We start from the raw sequence: 15649 nt of genomic DNA on the forward strand, positions 1-15649 counted from the left end.
CTACTACCACAACAATGGGCTCTAAGGAGCCATCTATACCAGTCTATCATCGAGATGGTACCCGATCTCGAGGATCTCTATCAATATAAATTTGGGCTCCAAGAAGCTATCGACAGCAATCTAACTTCGAGGCGGTGCCCGATCTCGAGGATTTATATTACTATAACTAAGAGCTCTAAGGAGCTATCCACATAAACCTAGCCTCAAGATGGTAACCTATCTCGAGGATCTCTACTATTGCAAGTGTGAGTTACTCACCCGATTCTTTGGCCCCCGCGCTACCTAAGCCCAAGTCAGTTCTCACTCGAGAGTTATTAATAAAGCCTCAAGGCTATCTTCTCCTTCAGATCAATTTAAACACTCTCTCGGTTACTTTAGCCTAGGGACCAACGAGTTCGAGTGTATCCTCGCTCAGGGGCCATCGATAAGCGCCTCAGGGCTATCTTCATTTTAAGTTCAGAGCCAGTTTCGAGGCCGCCTGAATTCAAGTAAAACTCTCACTCGAGGACTATTTGTGAAAGTCTAAGGGCTATCTTTATTTTCAAATGATTGAGCAAACTCTCACTCGAGGATTAGCGACAAGGCCTAAAAATGCTAACATTTATTTCAAAGAAAATCGGGACCCTGCTCTCGCTCAACTTGAACTCAGTAGTCCTGGCGGCCTAAATATGTACCAGATCAATACAGACTTAGTCCGAGTGGTGACAAAGAACCTCAAGAAATTTCATATTAACTAATCGAAAACCAGAGGGATTACGATGTCCGGTCCCAGTATTCAAACCGATCAAAAGCAAAGTAAAAAGTTTAGCACAAGCCAAAGGCAGATTGAAGCACTTTTATATTGATAAAAGACGATTACAAAAGCCCACGAGGGGTGCTTACACAAAAACAAAGAAGCAGAAAGCAACAGTCTAAAAGTCTAATCTACTTTCAGAGATACATCCTTGGGAGTGACATCTACGAGAATCGTTTTCTCGGGGACTCCACTTCGAATTTCCGAACTATGTCTTTGAGAATCTCCTCCGAAGTAGCAATGGATAAGGAAGAGGCTGTGGCCTATCAAAGAGCAAAAACTTTTAACAGGCAGGGAAAATTATGGCTTGGTGATAAATTTGGCGGGTCTGGGTCTCGCCAACACTACTATTGGGAGGCCACTTCTTGAGATATTGTCCCGATGTGGGATGAAAAATCTAGTAGATGGCACCACCTCACTACATGGAAAGCAAAATGGGCGAAGCGCCACACCAAGTTGAAGTTAAGAGACATGAGCAGCAGTTCATGGTCCACATATCCCACCACCACCAACAACAACAACAACAAAAAACTAGTACAATCCCGCTCAGTAGGGAAAAGCTCCGAAAAGGAGCCATTGCATAACTGGCAAAACCACTGCCGTGTGACCTTACGATCACGGGATTGAGCCTTGGAAGTTAGAGTTTGGATGAGGATGAAGAAAAGAAAAGGGTTAAATGTTGTTGAAGAATGGGCCGACGCAATCAATGCCTTTGGGAAACGTATCGATAGGCTCAATCAATGCTATTTGGGAAACAGATCGGTAGCGATATTTTCACTTTTGTGAAAATAAACCAGCAATACATTGAATGCTCCTAGAAAGATAAACCAATGGGATGTTTTAGTTATCACAAAAGCTTACGTCATAAGCATGACATCATCATGAAATGTTTGAGTAGATCGATGTCAAAATCATTTCATATCATTCTATTTTAAGAAACGCGGGGACTATTTGTATACGGTTAAAATTGGAGAGCCTAATTTTATGATCATTATGACATCCTATAGCCCGTCTTCAGAAGGCCCGAGGCAATTCGATGCCCGACCCCGAGTGTTCCCTATGCTCGACCTCGGGGTAGAGCAAATCAGCGGCTATGATGAACGAGTGGGAGATTCCCAAGGTGAGTGGTTAGATCTTACCAAGTCCATAAGAATAGTACAAGCCCGTACCGTGGCATTAAATGGCTGTACCAACTACATAGCTGTGTAATAAATGCATATGTACTATGTTGGGATTCCCCCTCCTATATAAAGGGAACCCTTGTTATTTTTTGCACAGATGATTTTTCAATACAAGAATAAGAACATTCTCTTCTCTCTAACTTAAACATTCTCTATTGTCATTCCTCAGATTTATTTCTTACATTTATTGCATTTCATTTATTGTTCTTCATTTACTATTCATCATTGATCATAAAGTGCCCTTATTAAAGCTCTTGGAACTGTTAGTTCTTCATCGGCTATCCATAGCCTAACGCTTAGCTCGACCCCGAGGCCTCGTATAGTCTAGCTTGAGACCCCGACTCTCGGCCACTCGGTTTGCATAGCATACTATTTTCAAGCTGTTGTCTTATTTTCTAGTCTCACACTTAGCATATACTACCTAATAACTAGCATAAAAATAAATCACGTATTTTTAGAACCACGAAATCAAATCTAATTGTTATTACCATATTCGTGGTAAACAATGGTGTTGTAGAGGAGTTGGTACTGGTAAAGGACTAGGGTTTTGGGGAGGAGTTACATATTGATGGGGTATAGGAGGATTTTGTGGATGTTGGTTTGAAGTATTTTGAGGAGGTGCTGGGTTTTGAGAATTTTGTTGGTTAACATTTGGGACGTTTAGGGTGAGGGAGAAGTTTGCCAAGTTGCGAACCTGCTCAAGTTCTCCTTGTAACTCCGGTATTTTCTGCTCCAATCATAGGACCAAATCATTCTGGGCTGGAGTACTCCGACCGTATGAAGTTTTAATATTCTTAGCATTTTCTTTTCGGATACCACTCAAATCATCCATCTTAGCTTTTCCTCTGCTTTTTGGATTACTTGGTGGAGGAGGAGGGCCTCTAGTTATGGTGTGATATGTTTACGATGCCAGTATGTGCGAACCAGCCTTAGGGGATGGGAGTAATAAAAATAAAGAAAAACAAAATATAAAAAAGTCAGTAAGGATTCTAAAAATATTTGCAGTATTTAAACACATATTGCGGGAATATAAATCCGCGTCCTAATTTTGGAGCCTCGTTGTGCCCGGGATAGGCCTAGCGATATGTTGATTTGGAGAATTTCAGTGTCAATAAATGCCTTATTTCTTTAATGTAAAAATATATAAATCAAAAATGACACTAAATAAGATAAGTCACTAATGTCACTTGCCTTATTACATTTGAAAAAGTAAATAAATCTAATCTATTTGGTCCCAGAAGGACCTTCTCTAGGCTGGAGGTTTTTGGCTTCGTCGGTCAAATTCCCAAGTTCACGCAGGTTCAGCAATAGGTATGCCCTTGCTAAATGTCTTCCTTCTCTTCCTTCGGTGTTCTGGCAATCGGTGACTCTCTTCCTCATTTTTCCTCCAATTCCATCAGACTGCATTCCATATATTTCAGCCTTTCGCTTGATCTAACAACCTTCTCCCTCCATTCATTAATTAGTTCCATATCGGTTTTATGTCGCTCCAAATGCTCGGCCTTGGACTCATTAACTCTTTTGCGCAGTTTGTTATATTTCACTTGTGCTTCTTGTCAACTTCATCTATGACTCTATTTCCTTAACTAACTTTTGGCTCGAATAATCCTGCTATGTTATCTTCTAACCATGATGGGTAAAAGTACACATGACCGGCATGATATCGATCTGGATCAATGGTATCCTTTTCCATGATAATTTTCAAATGCCACATATGCTGAGCTTCATATTTGTATGAGACGTCATCATCCTGAAAATTTGCCCTGTAGTGGCTCATTTTAGCAACTCGTGGTATGACCTGCTTCCTGCCTGTCTGTCTTATTACCTAATGGGAGCATAAGGGTTTATGCCCCTTAACCCAATCAGTACCGAGTGTGGAACATCCCTAGATCTAATGATGAACTCATCGGTAGGGAACCATTCAAACACCCATTGAACCTTATCCTCGGTCAAATTGCTGAAAAACTTCACCCATCCTATATCATTTTCGGGTTGAGCAAACCTGTCTGGGATATAAGTCATTCTCTGATGATGATGGAAAGCTATGTGATCATTCCACGGCCTTCACGGAAGCTCTTGACGGTATTGACCTTTTGGAGATATTCTAACAACCAAACTTGTAGCAGCAAATTACAACCTTCGAAGTATTTGTACCCTTTTTGACAGCTCTCTAAGGCCGGTATATGTCTGCTATGATCATAGGGACAATGGTATATGTCTGCCCCTCGATCCCATCCATCAAGGTTTTGATTACCATGGCCAGTATGGTGTGGATTCTATCCCCTTGGATCAGGAACACTATCATACCCAAGAGGCAGACGATGAACACAAAAACCCTGCGGTGAATCCAACCCAAGGAAGTGATGGAGAATTCATCATCAAAAATATAATAGGATCTACTATGACCGTATCGTTCATAGAGGAAGTTAAAAGGTATGTAAGATTTCTTTAGCAACTCAAAATCCTCATTCTTTTTCAAACCCATCGTCTTCAGAAACCCCCTAGTAGTGCAATTTTTTGGCACTAATAAACCAGGACTATCCCAAGGTAGCCAAGCGAATCCCCTTATTTCTTCCAAGAGAGGGGTCATTTATATGTTTCCAAAGTGAAACACGACTCTTTCTTTGTCCTATAACATTGTGGCAGCTTCGATTAACATGTTATTTGGCTGGAGGTCCAATAAAGAAGGCAAATTTCCTAAGACCCTTTTCACATGATTTTTATCACTTGATGGAAGATCCTCCCACCAATCTATCAATAATGGTGGTATGTTACGGACCATGCCGAACCTAGGACTTCGTGCCTCATTTTCTAGAAAACAAATATGGTTAGGCCTTTTACTCCTCCAGATTTGACTATTTATACAACAATGATTAGTGTACTGACACTTATTTTCTACAAAATTAATGCACAAAATCGTGGTTGCGTCCGTTGGGATTATGGAAAACCCAATGGACTTTGGACGAGGCTTGTCTTAAAGGGTTATTATGTGGATAAAATATTAACTCGGCTAGGTTTGACCATGATGCATGTACAATTATTCAGAGTAAGGTTTCTATAAAGGTCTAGACTGGTATCCTCAAGTGGACAACTTGAGGGGAAAAGGCACGGAACCATCGACTGCACTATTGATCAACTAGTTTTACCACAAATAAGCCTTTCCCAATTTAAAGGGTGATATATAGGAAGGGCGCAAACACTCATCAAACGTTTCTATAGGATTGATTACGCACGAGTGGAATATGATGTTGAGCATGATTTATGCAACAATAAATAGCATGTTGTCACGTATTTGCATGTTAAAAAAAATAAAAATGATATATGCAGCATTTAATAATTGAAAGATGTTTAAGCAAGAAAACAAGGAGACAAGTCAGTTTATGTAGTAAGGAAATCATAAATGCTTGAAAATAGACAATTAAATCTAGATAAAAGAGGAAGGGGAAAGGGTGCACACGTATTAACAGAATAAAGCATGCTTAAGACTAATTCACAAAAAGCAAGTTTGTTATGGTTAGAGCCTAATTATCCCCAGCAGAGTCGCCATGCTATCGCGCCCCCATTTTCCTCGCGGAGTCTGGTTTTCGACATTTTTGGGACAACTCCTTTCGTTTTGGAATTGGGTATGAGATTTGAAGAGTCGCCACCTAGCGGATTAAGGTACCTAGAGCAAATAACTCAAGTACTAGTTTACATCACCAGAGATTAAGTAAGGGCTCAAAATTACCTTGAAGGGAAAGTGTTAGGCACCCCTCGAGGTCCACAATGGTGGGTCCCGACCAAACTCAATTTAAGCGAATTAGTCTTTAAGGAAATAAAGCAGTTTAAACAAGTAGAGATTATTTTAAAACGGGAATTAAAGAGGTCCTAAGTTTATTAGACTATAGGATCACTTCCATGCAATACTCGGTAACCTTCCCCAAATTGAGATGTTACACGTAGCATTAGCGCACTGGTCATTATCTCCTTTGCTACCCAATTACCCTCCCCTTTTCCAATTATTACCTAAGCGTTCTAATAACATCCAGTACGTTCCCTATGCATGCACTGCCCGTCCCTTACCTCTGGCATTGGAGGTGTTTAGGACCTCTATTTAATGTGGTTCTAGACCTACCTATGTTGTTTAAAGGGAGAAAACTAAGCGACAAACAAAAGACAAGTAGGACTGTCACATCAGGGGCAATTAAGTCGGCTCATGTTAACCTTCACAAATAGCCAAACAAATGCACGCTGTTCAAACAAGCAATTTTAAATGAGTTTAGGATCCTATAGGAAAGATATATAAATGAGCACAAATAGAATATACAACAGTTTTATTAAAGCGAGCATATTTCAAACAAGCAATCACAATTTTTAGACCCAGAATACAGGCTTGCCTAAGTGATAGTCGGGCAGAACCCTATAGACATGGTATCTAAGCTATAAACTAGTTACTGATTTTAATTGGCAGATTTTATCTTTAAATCCTATAGGCATGATTTCTAAGTGCTGAAACGGGTTACAAACATTATTCCCTATAGGCATGATATTTAAGTATTAAGACTAATTTTATACATGTATTTCCTATAGGCATGATATCTAAGTGTTGAAACTGATTTTGCACATTCCCTATAGGGATGATATCTAAGTGGGTAAGGCATCAAAAAGTTTCCCAACAAGTTCAATAAAGCAGATCCTATAGAAATGATATCTAATACACATATGGAGATTTGAAAATATGGTTCTTGATGCAGAAATGACTAACTAGAAGCAGGATTTCTAGGATGCAAAGTATGAAAATTCAGGATTACAAATAATGAAATAGGTCCTATAGGCATGATTTCTAATGGTATGCACATGTGGTGTCACAACAATCTACAGGCATGATTTCTACCCAAATTTGATAAAATATATATAAAACTCCCTTATAAGCTTTTACTAATAGCCCCATATCTGTTTTACAAAGATTATTACATTATTACAGACTAATATGAATGAATTACACAAAGTTATCTATAACACTATAGAAAGCTTTGTCAGGGAAGCCAAGCCTTCAAGCAAATCTGATGTCCACAGGTAGTTCATAACATAAAATAGGCTTCTAGAGTGTCAAAGTTCCCAAGGGCCTTAGAGACCCCAAACAATGCTCATACCAGAACCTTTTCAAAGAAAAAGTTTTGTAAAGAGTTTGGAAGGCTAGACCTAGTATGTCAAAGTTCGGAAAAGTCTCATGAACCCTAAGTAGTGCTCACACTGGGGGTTGCAGGACATGCGTGTTGGCCCAAGAACAGGTGAAGTTTTGAAGAATGACAAATAAACTCAGTCATGGACCAGGTCCATCATGTGAAGCACAGTCATGATTAGTATATACATGTGAGATGCACGTGAAGGAGATAAGTCCCACTAATCAAGCAGCAATATCTCTTGATCTGATCAAAAAGGTTGCATATTGGATAAGGGAGAAAGTCTCCTTATGTGAAGAGAACACAATCTGGATAAAAGATAGTGTTGGAGTTTGTCTTGTTCAAGGACTCAACTTTGATGGAAGATCAACAATTAAGTCTAAATCAAACTCTAATCACTAACTCATTAAATAATAGTGATTGTTCTTTTTTACAGGTATTGCACAAACGCAGAAGTTAAACTAAATTGATAGTAAAAGAGCAAGGCGATTTTGCGAGCAATTTAAGTTAGATTTGAGTGTGCACTCCTGAAGCTACTTGAACGAGATAGAAGAACCAGTTCCATTGTATTTTTTCTTATTCTAGTTCAATTGTAGTAGGTGGTTGAAAGTTGTACCTTTCCAGCTTTCATAGAAGCAATTGTATTAGGTACTTTGAGAGTTCAAGTTATAGGCTAACTTGAAGTTGTCGCAACAGTTAGAGGCTTGTTGCTACAACGGGATTAGAGGTAATCCTTAGGTTTAGAAAGAGTTTTGTAAATGCTATTTTGGCTCAGTGATTTAGTGAAGTGTTGGGGAAAATCCTACTAAGTAGTAGGCCGTGGTTTTTTCACCTTTTGAGCTGGGTGTTTTCCATGTAAAAATCTCTGTGTTCTTTATTTTATGTGCTTTTAATTCTGCAAACAGTAGTATTTAGAACACCTAGAAGACCCTAGTTCTTCTAGATTGAAAATTGGGTACCACACAAATCACCCCCCCCCCTCTTGTGTGGTATTGACGCTTAAAACATCAATTGGTATCAGAGCAGGTTATCCTTGAAGAGGCTAACACCTTAGGAAAAGATCAACATGAGTGCACCACCTGGGAACTGGGAAGGGAAATTCACTGCTAGGCCTCCACTTTTCAATGGTCCGTACTATTCTTGGTGGAAGAACAAGATTAGAGGAAAGGGTTCTTCAAGAGGTACAACTTTCAACAAACCAAGGGCTCCTGAGAAATAGACCAATAAGGGCTGCTACAAATATGGTAAGGCTGATCACATGATCAAGAACTGCCTTCAATGGAAAATTGAGTGGAAGAAGGAAAGGGCTGAACGAAGGAGCAGGAAAAAGGAACAGGTTCAACCAAAAAGGAACAAAGGATTAACAAAGGCTATGGTTGCTGTCTGGGGAGAAACATCAGATGAGGAATCAGAAGATGAAGTTGGAGATGAAAGGTTAAATTCCTGTCTAAAGAAAGGTTGTATGAGCTATTGCGGGATTTCATTGATGAGTTTGAGATAATTAACAATGAAAAGGAAGAGCTGTCTTGGGAATGTATGATCCTAAAAGCCAAGTGCGAAAATCTAGAGTCTAGGGCTAATGAGAGTGAAAGTGAAAATACTGAGTTGAAGAACCAGGTTCTTGAACTTGACACTAGTATCCTAGAACTTAGGTCTGAGAACTTAAAACTAAAACTAGGAATAGGAAAGAAGAAAGCTGATTACACTCAGCTCACCCTAGAAGAAAACTTAGGAAAAATGAAGGATGAGTTATACAGGAAAGATGAGCAGATAAGAGTACTAAACGAAGATCCAGGGAAGGTAAAACATGAACTAGACAGAACTTGCAAATGGAACAAGGCTTCTAATGCACTCTCCTGGCTACACGAACATCACAGTAGCAACAAAAGAGGACTTGGTTATAGAACTCAAGCACCTAAGTGGGACCCTAAAAGCAAGTACCTCACTCTTCTTGAAAACAAAATTTGCACACATTGTGGCAAGACTGGACATTACAAAAATGAATGTAATGTAAAAGAAAAGGCCAGTCAAAAAAACAAAACCTTTGTTCAAGAAAAAAATAGGCTGCCTAGGTGGGCTAGAAGGAATCTGATTTATCCCTTTGACCATAGAAAGGGACCCAAACTAGTTTGGGTTCCTAAGACTAACCCCTGATTTTTGTTTGCAGGTCCAAGTGAAGGGAAGCAGCCAAATATGGTACCTGGATAGTGACTACTCAAAACATATGACTAGAAGCAAGAACCAGTTCCTTTCACTTAAGGACTTAAAGGGAGGCAATGTCTCCTTTGGAAACGGGAAGAAATGTGAGATCATTGGGGTTGGAAAGGTAGGTAAGACAGACTATCACTCCATTGAGAATGTCTACTTGATAGATGGCTTGAAATATAGGCTTATCAGTGCGTCACAACTGTGTGACAGAGATAACCTTGTAGCATTCACTTCTACTAAATGCTTTGTGATTAATCTTACCATTGACAAGATTGTTTTGCAGGGAAAAAGAGTTAACAATATTTACATTGTAGATTTGTCCACTCTCTCAGAAAATGAACTAACCTCCCTAAGTGTGCTGGATAATGATCCCCTCTTATGGCACAAAAGACTTGGTCATGCCAGTCTGAATCAGCTAAACAAATTGGTCTCTAAGGACTTGATGATAGGGTTACCTAACATCAAATTCAAGGAAGACAAAGTTTGTGAGGCTTGTGCAAGAGGGAAGCAGGTAAGATCATCCTTCAAAAGCAAGAAAATGATAAGTACAATCAAGTCGTTGCATCTGGTCCATTTAGATCTATGTGGTCCAATGAGAACCATGAGCAGAGGTGGAAAGAAGTAAATAATGGTACTTCTTGATGACTATTCTAGATTTACCTGGGTACAGTTTCTAACATCTAAAGATGAAGCATATGACATGTTTACTGCCTTTGTTCAAAAAACTTAGAAAAAAGAAATCAACTTGCATCAATTAGGTTTGATCATGGAACTTAATTTAAGAATGCTAAGTTTGCTGAATTTTGTGATGAAAATGGTATAGATCATAACTTCTCTGCCCCCAGGACACCTCAACAAAATGGAGTAGTTGAAAGAAAGAACAGGACTCTTGAAGACATGGCTAGGACTATGCTTCTTTCTAGTAAATTGCCCCATAACTTCTGGGCAGAGGCTGTAAACACTGCATGTTACATTATAAATAGATGCATGACTAGACCTCTTGTAGAGAAGACTCCCTATGAGTTACTTAAAGGGAGAAAACCAAATATATCCCATCTTAGGGCATTTGATGCAAGTGCTTTGTACACAACAATGGAAAAGACTCCCTAGGTAAGTTTTATCCCAAAAGTAATGAGGGAGTATTCTTGGGATATCCGTCACATAGCAAACCATATAAAATGTTCAATAAAAGAACTTTGTGTGTAGAAGAAAGTGTACATGTAGTATTTTATGAAACTAACATTCTTTCTGAGAGACAGGAACGTGAACATGAAGCCATTGGATTGGTAAAGGATATAACTGAAGCCTCAGCACAAGTCTAAGTGGCACCAAAAGAAGGAACTGGTGATGGAACAGGTGCTTCCATCCAGGGCAACCTGATAAGGGGAACTAATCAAGGAGGAATTTAAATAAATCCCCTAAAAGAACTTATTCATGACCATGTTCCTCAGAAATAGAACATAGGAGAAACATATAGCAGAAACCAGTTGGTTGTGAAACCTCACAAGTATCAAAATTCTCATCTTATTGAGAACATTATCACTGATCCAACATCTGGAGTCAAAACTAGATCACAATTAAAGAATCTGTGTGCTTTTGATGCCTTTTTATCTCTTATTGAGCCTAAAATTTTTGTTGAGGCTTTGCAGGATGCAGATTGGGCGATTACCACGCAAGATGAACTCAATCAGTTTGAGAGAAGTCAAGTATGACATCTAGTTCCAAAACCCAAGGACAGATCAGTCATTGGTACAAAGTGGGTCTTCAGAAACAGACTCGGTGAAACAGTTACAAGAAACAAGATAAGACGGGTGGTCCAAGGTTACAACCAAGAGGAGGGCATAGACTATGATGAGACCTTTGCTCCAGTTGCAAGACTAGAGGTAATCAGACTCCTCATAGCCTTTGCAGCACACATGGAATTCACTCTTCATCAAATGGATGTCAAAAGTGCCTTCCTGAATGGCTACTTGAAAGAAGAGTGTTTGTGAAACAACCTCCAGGGTTTGATAGAAAGGAATATCCTAAGCATGTGTACAAGTTAGACAAGGCTCTCTATGGACTCAAGCAGGCCCCAAGAACATGATATGAACGATTGTCCAAATTCTTGCTGGAGCATGGTTACAAAAGAGGTAAAATTGATAGTACCTTATTCTTAAGGGAAAAAGGTAAGGATCTCCTAGTTGTACAAATATATGTTGATAACATAATCTTTGGGGCCACTACTGATAAGCTAAGTAAGGACTTTGCAAAATTAATGGGGAGTGAGTTTGAAATGAGCATGATGGGTGAGCTTAACTTCTTCTTAGGCTTACAGATCAAACAAAGTCCAAATGGAACCATGATCCATCAGCAGAAGTATGCAAAAGAGCTAATAAAAAAGTTTAAATTAAAGGAATCTAAAGAAATAGACACACCCATTGCAACTGCCACTAAATTGGATGTTGATGAACCTGGTTCATCAGTTGATCAAAAGTTGTATAGGGGTATGATTGGTTCACTCTAGTATCTTACTGCTAGCAGACCTGACATTGTTTTCAGTGTAGGGCTTTGTGCTCACTTTTAGGCAAATCCTAAAGAGTCTCACCTGACTGCTGTCAAAAAGATACTAAGATACTTGAAAGGCACCACTGACCTATGTGTTTGGTATCCAAAGGTAGCAATTTTAATCTAGTAGGATATGCTGATACTGATTATGCAAGTTTTCTAGTGGATAGGAAGAGCACCTCAGGTGTGGCACACTTCCATGGTTCATGTCTTGTGTCATGGGCTACTAAAAAGCAAAATTTTGTGGCCTTGTCAGCTGCTAAAGTTGAATATGTTGTTGCTGCTTCTTGTTGTGCTCAATTGCTATGGATCAAATAGCAGCTGGTAGATTTTGGTATAGAAGTAGGTTGCATTCCTATATTCTGTGATAACACTAGTGCTATAAGTATGACAAAGAACCTGTTCATCATAAAAGGACTAAGCACATAGATGTTAGGCACCATTTCATAAGAGACAACTATGAGAAAGGTCTGATCTCCATAGAATTTTGTGCTACTGATAAGCAAATTGCTGACATCTTCACTAAAGAACTGAATAGAGAAAACATTGAGAGGAACAGGTTGGAATTAGGGATGATTAAGATCACGTAATAGGTCCAGCTCAGAATACAAAAAAAATTATTGAGAAAAAATATTTTGGCTAGGAATTCTAACTTTGTGTAAATATCTATATTAATTCTTACTCAATATCATACTTTAATTAGTATACTCCTATAACATGTGTATATATGACTCATTGATCTCTTACAAAGTTTTTTCTATTATGGCATTTGAGGCATGTTCAAGAGAATTCTAAATGAAGAACCTGGTTCATCAATATGAGTTCATATGAAAGCTCAGGTATGGTTTCAATACTTTGCACAATTAGAAAGATTAACAATTCAATCATGAGCAGAAGTCATATACTTGCCAAATTCCTAGAAAATTCTATCCGTTGAAGCATTGAACCAGTTTCGTCCATTTAGAACTCTAAAACCGTGATTTTTGCCAAATATCTAGGAAAGCCAAATAATCATTAAAACTACGGAATTACAGTTTGATTAGACTTCTATTTGATCCTTGAAAAGTTGCAGTTACTGAATTAATGTCTAATTCTTTTTAAATAAACACCACATCTCTAATCTTCTTCATTATTCTAAAATCGTCAAAAATTCTCTTCTTCAACTCTAATTGCTCTCTTCCCCAAAATTCCAAAATTAAATCAAGAAACGAACAAAAATGTCTAACCCACAAGATCATACCGGTTCTCCTCCACCAACATTACCCTCAAATTCATCCTCATCTACTCCTCCTAGTGAATCCCCAAAATCCAGGTTTCGAAGACAGAAAATGTTGGCTCGAAAAACTGTAGCTTCTGGGGCTCTAAGAAAGGTTTTAAATGAATGGTTGAAAGCTAGCCAAGTGAAAGAAAGCCCAGCTCCAAATTTTGATTCCAGTTCTGAGTCTGAATCCTTTCAATCTGCAACAGAGGGGGAAGGACACAGGTCTTCTAACTCTAAAAAGACTCAAGAATTCCCTACTGAGGTAAGTTCATCTGTTGTTGACATCTTTGAAACTATGTTTGTTTTAATTGGACCCATTAGGGATGTTAAGTTGGCTGAGACGAGTAGGAGTGGAGGTAAAAAGAAGTCTGAAAAAGAAAATAAGAGAGAGAGTGCATGTGGTAAAGAGAGGGGATATGGGAAGGGAGCAATTCTTGCTATATATGGGGTTGCACAAGAGAGGTTAGAAGAGAGTGGCATGAAGTCAGGGGAAGTGGGTTTGGGGAGGCTGCTGAGGGGTTGGTTCATCTAAGCAAAAGGAGAGATGAACCCATTTCATCTACCGAAGAGACCTTAGCTGATCTACTGAGAATGATTGGGACAAGTTATGACCCAATGAAACACAAAGCTTCCAAACCAAAAGCCCCAAATGTACCCAAGATATCCAAGAAAAGAAAAACTTCATCCCCAAAACCTACTGCCTCTTCAATGCCTAAGGTAAGAGCCACAAGAAGCAGGGTAAAACAAAGTGAAGCTGACTTACAAAAGGCTCTAGAAGAAAGCAAGAAAAAGAAAATGGAGAAGGGAAAGGGAAAGGTTGCAGAATCCTCTGAGGTTGTACAGGAAGAGGAGATGGAACTGGTCCATCAAGAAAGGGGTACAACAGTGGAGGTTCCTACAGTAAAACCTAAAAGGTCCAAGACTTCTTCTAAGAAGTCTTCTTCTGTAAATGTGTCTAATGAACTCTCACTAGCCAAGAGGACAAGATTTGCAGTGAAAACTAAACAAGCAAAAGTTCCAGATGATGAAAAATGGAGTGGAGAAGAAGAAGAAGAAGAGGAATCTGAGAAGGAACAGGACAAGTTTGTCATTTTTGGCATGAGAAAATTTTTTAAAGGTAGATTGTTGAAGGACCTGGTGGAACCAGGGATGATGAAGTTGGTTGACACTTTAACTGCTCAAGGTTGGAAGGACATAGTCCTACAGATGGATGGGAGACTAGCCAGAAATGAACTAATTGAGTTCATGGCTAATGCTGATGTTAAGGATGGGGTTGTGAGTAGCTTGGTAAAGAGAGTCCTAGTGCAATTTTATGCTGCGAAACTGGGAGAAATTTTGGATATATCCTCGGAAAGGTTTGATGACTACACTAGGAAAAGGTGGCCATGCCTGGACTCCCTACCTACTGCTTTTCATATCACTAAGAGGTTCTGTGATTCAGAGGATGTGAATGAAGCCAGGGCTGTGCAGAAAAGTGAGATGAGGGCTGAGCACAAGGTTGTGTTTGAGTTTGTCAACAAGTGCCTACTTCCCAGACAAGAGAGAAGACATACTGCAAATTACATGGACCTAGTTCTTATGGAGTGCCTTGAGAGCTAAAAACAGATCAACTGGCCTGCTCTCATTGTAAAATTGTTGGACAGGGTCATCAATGGCTCCAAGGCTCATGCTAGTCCATATGGCTTCATACTGACCACTGTTCTGGACAAACTGAAGTACCTTTGAAGAAATAGGAAATGGCATCAAGTAAGGAACATTTTGGCATTAAGACTCTTCTGGCTTGTGACTATCCAGTAAATGCCATCTCAGTTGAACTTGGTTCATCTCTGAAGACACCCATCAACAACAAGGTTAGGACTTTGGTTTAGGATTGTCGAACTAAGGATGCTGAAATTTCTAGGCTCAAGGCTCGTGTGGCTGAAGTGGAAACTGAGAGGGATGACCTTAGAACTGAGCTAGCAAAAGAAAAGGAGAAGAGTGATGGAATCCTTCAGAATATGCTGAACCTTCTCCAGACTCAACCCTCTAGTTCCTCCATGCCGTAGGTCTCCTAGTACTTGTCTTCTGAACCTATCTAGTAACCCCAGTGAACCCCAATGCCCCGAATTAGGGATTTTTCTGTTTTTGCTCATGTTTCGAAAGTTTTTCTTTCTTTTTGTGGACTGTTAATGGCAACATATCATGATCAATGACAACACCTGTTTTCTCTTGTTCTATGATGATTCTGACCTTAATAGTTTAAATATGTCTGTTGATTATTTATAATTGCACCATGTATTCACTTGTAGTTGCCCCAGTGGCCATGAGTACTTATTAAAATATGGAATTCACACTGTGTATGCAACTTTTTGATGATAACAAAAGGGGGAAGAGATATTGTGCTTTATACATTATTCTGAATAAGTGATATTTATAACCTAATTAACTTGGTCCTTGATGAGAAGTAAATTTTTTAAGTCTAGTGTTGATGGTTAATCTAAGTTTACAGGTCTTTTAA

This window comes from Nicotiana tabacum, chromosome 16, assembly GCF_000715075.1.
Source record: "Nicotiana tabacum cultivar K326 chromosome 16, ASM71507v2, whole genome shotgun sequence".
Taxonomy (NCBI): domain Eukaryota; kingdom Viridiplantae; phylum Streptophyta; class Magnoliopsida; order Solanales; family Solanaceae; genus Nicotiana; species Nicotiana tabacum.